We start from the raw sequence: 5425 nt of genomic DNA, 5'->3' as shown, positions 1-5425 counted from the left end.
TCTTCGGTAGTGTTTAAAAAGACAAATTTATACTTCACACATTATATATAAATATACAACCTGTCAAGTAGTTTGCAAGAAAAAATTTGAACTCAAAAACTGTATACGTATTTAATAATAATGAAAAGAAAAGTCTTAAAGCCCTAATAAATAGTATATCCAACAATGGCAGGAATAATTTAATTTAACAATGCTCTTATAACAACTAAAAATACATAGAAACAATATTGAATGTTCATCAAATTGAAATTCCCGTAGGTATCTACAAAGAAAGTTTAGTTAGTTTTTCGTAAAAATGGGGGACTATTTACAAATTCTGAAAGAAAATGTTAAAGAGAACTTCACAGAAAAAGAAACACCTGATAATCAAAATGTTCAAAATCTTGAATTTCTTGATTTGGAGAAAGGAAATATTGAAATTGAAAGAAATGTAGTTGAGAATCAAGTCGATCAAAGTTTTGAAATAGTAGTACTTGATAAAACTGGTGAAAATATTGAAGATTTTGAATTGGGAAAAGGGAATTCTGAAGATATTTATGTAAAACCTTTAAATGAAAATCAAGAGACTGAGGTATATGGGTCTGATGATCATGAAAACGCTGACAATGACCATGACAATGATGGTGATGATGAAGAAGATGCTGACGATAATGATAGTGATCACAGATATCAATTTCTTTCTAATGATTATGATGAAGACGCTGATGATGAAAATAGTGATGACAAATCTCAATCTGTTTCTTCTTCTGATGATGATGAAGATGCTGACAATAATGCTAATAGTGACAGATTTCAGTCCATTTCTCCTGCCGATTTAGCGAATTTGTTGGATACACTTAGAGAATTGAACATGAAAATAAATAGAGAAGAATCGCAAGCAGGTGCAACAGCTCCATTTGTTAATAAGCCCCTTGTAGAACATACCAATAACTTCCATTTACAACAGAAGCTTGAACCGCAGATGAAACTGCCCTCTGGTGCCAAACGAGGAAAGAAGGTACCAAAACCGAACAGCACTCACCAAATGGCAAACAACGAATCGCATATAGAAAAACCGCAATCATTCAAAGCGCCAGCAAAACCGCCTAGGCCTCGCCTCCCTCTGATTGAAATGGCAAAACTTGCCATCCAAAGTAACCGCCGACGAAACTATGGCGTGTCCTATAAGTATATAAGAGAGTTCATACGCAGAGAGTTCTACACCAACAGAAACAGCAGTCGTCTCGACGCCTACCTCAAGAAAGCCATTCAAAAGGGCTTGGATGGAAATGTGCTGGTTCGAACCAAAGGAACAGGCTTGAGGGGAAGCTTCAAATTGTCCTCCTAAATCTAATGATTTGAAGGAATAGTTCGTTTATGGTTTCAGTCTCTTATTGATTAAATCTCACGATCTTTAAAATCCATTTGTACTGTAGTAACTTTCTTTCCAAGATTCTTTTATTTCGGTTTAATAATATGTAGTTTCAGCATAGACAGCAATAATTGTTTTTCTCCTTCCGGATACGTATTGTACTTGTCTTCGTACTTGTAAATGTACTGTTGTTATTGTTACATGTGTGTTATCAATACAATTTTTTGTCCAAAAATAGTTTATTTTATTTAATTCGAAATACCACAAGAACAACGCGCCTTTGTTTGATTATTATTTCAAACAAATAATTAAAGATTAGTTTGAATTATATTTGCTTCCTAGTAATCTACTATAGTAGCATAATCATCATTATTTATTTATTTAAGGTTCGATTCAGAGTGTCAAGTAATGTGTTAACAAGAATTTTAGGAATGATCTAAAAAAAAGGATCAAAAGATTACGATCTTCGTCAAGAATTTTAGGAATGATAAAAAAAATGCATCAAAAGATTGCGATCTTGGCCAATATAGTTCCAGGATCATTAGTCACAAGATCACGAGGTTCTTAGTTTGATAAACTTATGTTTATATACATTTGTAAGAATGTTCGAGATCATATCGAGAATCGAATTGTTTTCACACCAAATCGAATTAGCTATTTCTAAGGTGGGTTCTTATGTATAAAATATTTGAATTTTAAAATAAGTAATTAAATTATTGAAAAAAATCGTATCCAATTCATGAGGTTAGCAAACCATATTGTAGCGGGTATGTCCAAGCATAATTCCTTAACACATACATCGATTTTACGTATATAGGTCCGGATCCAGATTGTAACTCTTTACTTTGAACAATGCAGTGATATCCTGTCACTACATAGTATTGCCAAGTGAGCGTTAGCGAGTGAAGGCGGGTTAGAGTGCGGCAGAGAACATTGTTTTTTGTCTTTCCTTCTTGGAAACTGTAACTATAACTCTGGGAACCGTTTCAGATGAATTGGTTATTGTCATTGCCTTGCCTAAAGTAAAGACTTGCCTTTCTTTGACGGGGATACACCGATAACTACTAGTACATTTGAATTAAATTTGAATTTTTTAATGCCATTAGGCATCTGTGGTGTGAATGAGAAATTGCCCTCGAAATGTGTCTGGTCTCGGGAATTGAACCCACGACTTTTCAAATGCAAAGCCAACGTTTAACAATTGACTAACTGAGACACTGCCGCTTTGTATCAGTATAATGTTTAGCATATAATTAGCTTGTTGTTTTAGATAAGGAATTTCTTTAATCATTCATACTTGAAACATGATATAGGCCTATACTACTTGTATCGTACAGAGTCCTTACAGAAGTGTTGCTTTTTTGTTTTCATTTTAGATAGTGTATATTTACAACAAAGCGGGGTGCACATGCACCCCCAAAATCCGCCTCTCTCTCTCTCTCTCTATATATATATATATCTATATATATCTATATATATATATATATATATATATATATATATATATATATATATATATATATATATATATATATATATATATATATATATATATATATTAATATTCATGAATGTTTCGTAGAAAGGCGCACTTTATAGGAAGTTAGTGTGGATAGTGACATTGTACATAAAGTTGAAATTAAGTATGTTTTTACGTGCCACATAATGTTGTCCATGAGAAGAGACTGACAAGAAAAAAAGAATTTCTCATACTTCGTTGTGATCGGAAGTAGCAGGGCCGTAACTTGTGGTGGGCAGGGGACAACTGCTCCCTCAGGGAAGCTCCCCACCTTTCGAGGGGAGCCCGTTTTGTGATAAAATTTTCTTACTCCACATGCGATTAGGAGTATGAAATTATAAATGAAGCATCGAACAGGTTCACTACATTACATAAACAAAACAGCACCCAAGAGGTAAATAAAACAAAAATGAGTCGTGAGCCCATTTCAGCAAAAAAAAAAAAAAAAAATGTCTACTAATAGGGGCCCTAGAAATAATATTTGTTCGTATGGCTTTGAGATTTATCAATATTGCCCTCTTAATTAATTTGTCATTTATGAAACGGGCTCTGGAGACCTTGCCGTGAGGGTGGGACCACAGGTTACGGGGGGGCAATAAAGAGTAAGAGAAAGATGAAAAGAGGGGAACAAGAATTAGAAAAACAACTTTTTCTAGACGACAAATACGCGTATTAATGCTTGAACCCCCAGAAAAAATTCTAAGTTACGGCGCTGGGGGGGGGGGGGTAGTATCACTGGATGCTGTTGAGGGAAGTAACATCAGTAAAAATTAAATTTTATCGTAACAAATAAGGGAACAAAGCTTACGTACTGTACTACGAAATAGTTAGTACATATTCCCTTATCCTACAGCTACAACGTTTAAATGTTTACTGTGATTACCTTCCAAAGACTCCACTAGACAGCATAAAAACACTGAAATTGTGTTTAGCAAGAAGTAAGAGGGAATTACGTGTAGCAGGAGTATCAAAATTATAATAACATTAATCAATACATATTGCCAACAAAGCTTTCACAGCTATAACTCAAACCTAATATTTTAAACTTATTGTAGCTACTTCTTCCAGAATGACGATGAACCATTATATGATTGAAGCAGGTTTCATAATTCTGTATTTAATAATATGTTTCTGTAAGATAATTACAGAACAACTTGTATTATTATTATAAAGCAAGCTTTTTCTCACGACGGACACTCGAAAATTAGACAGTCTTACAAGCATGTAGACACCCCTCCCCCCCACACACACATTAAAAAAAAAAAAGACATCCTTGCGTGCTAAGAAATAGTATCTTCCAATTCCTTAAAATTCAATAGTTGACTTGATCTTTAGCTGTGACATTGAACAAAACTCTTGTACCTGTCTCGTTAGGCTGTCCATCTTTTTACGCAGTAGAGTGATGCGGAGAAGAGAGCCTGTTTGTTGCATTCCAATAAATTAAAAATCTCGTGCTGTAACCAAACAGGTGAAAGACATGATAAGAAGATCCGTCAATGCCAGCCAATATGCTGTACCTGTTTTTTCAGATCTTCGAAGGCCATTACGACAACAGCTATTTGTTAAAGCAAAATATTGAAGGCCAAGATGACCCAATACCTATGAGTGACGTCACTTGGTCTCTGGAAGAGTAGGAGGAGGGGAATCTAATGCAGGCTATTGAACCATGTTTGTTTACGAAGCAGTTGTAACAAGACGATCCGAAGGTCTATCCGCCATAATTTCTCTCCCTTCCAGTATATGTAGATATTATATTCGTTAATTAATTTGTGTTCTTGAAATTATCAATTTCTTATAAGTGACAAAGAAAACTTTTTTTTTTTAAATAAAAATCAATTTCCTCAATTTTCCTGCTTCAGTTATATTTTATTTCATGTAAGCAATGGAGGAAATTCCTTGATGTTTCTTGCTTACTCTTCCTGATAATGTACAAGAATTTTAATGATGAATTATTTTCTTGCAAGTAAGGACTTCATCATTGACCCAACTAAAGATCATCTAATTAAAGTATATGGGACAGAGTATTTTTGCACAACCTTGATTCACTGATTCTAAATTACAATATTGATGCGTTTACTCTATTACAACAAAGTTTGGTTTACAAGTAGTAAGGTGCCTTACTGGTAGAAGTTAAACAACAAAATACTCTTTAATGGATCACATTTTTGTCATGCAAAACATAAATCAGTAATACTAAGCTATTTCAGCAGTATAAAGGCTATCTATTACATTAGATTGGGAAAGAACGATCATTTTAACATTTTTTTTTTTTTTTTTTTTTTTTTTTGTAAAAATTTTCCTCTCGATTTTCTAGAAAAACTACTCATAATAACTTACCACCAAATATGTCATTTTGTTAATCTCAATGCGATATATCGATTGATAAATGTCTTCAAACAGCACTATCGATATATTGATTGATAAATGTCTTCGAACAATATTATCGATATATCTATTGATAAATTTCTTCGAAAAGTATTATCGACATATCGATTGTTAAATATCTTCGAACAGTACTATTGAGATGTCGATTGATAAATTCTTCAACAGTATTA

The sequence above is a fragment of the Thermobia domestica genome, chromosome 5 (genome assembly GCF_964235325.1).
Source record: "Thermobia domestica chromosome 5, izTheDome1.hap1.1, whole genome shotgun sequence".
Lineage (NCBI taxonomy): Eukaryota > Metazoa > Arthropoda > Insecta > Zygentoma > Lepismatidae > Thermobia > Thermobia domestica.
Note: the sequence above shows the minus strand (reverse complement) of the source record.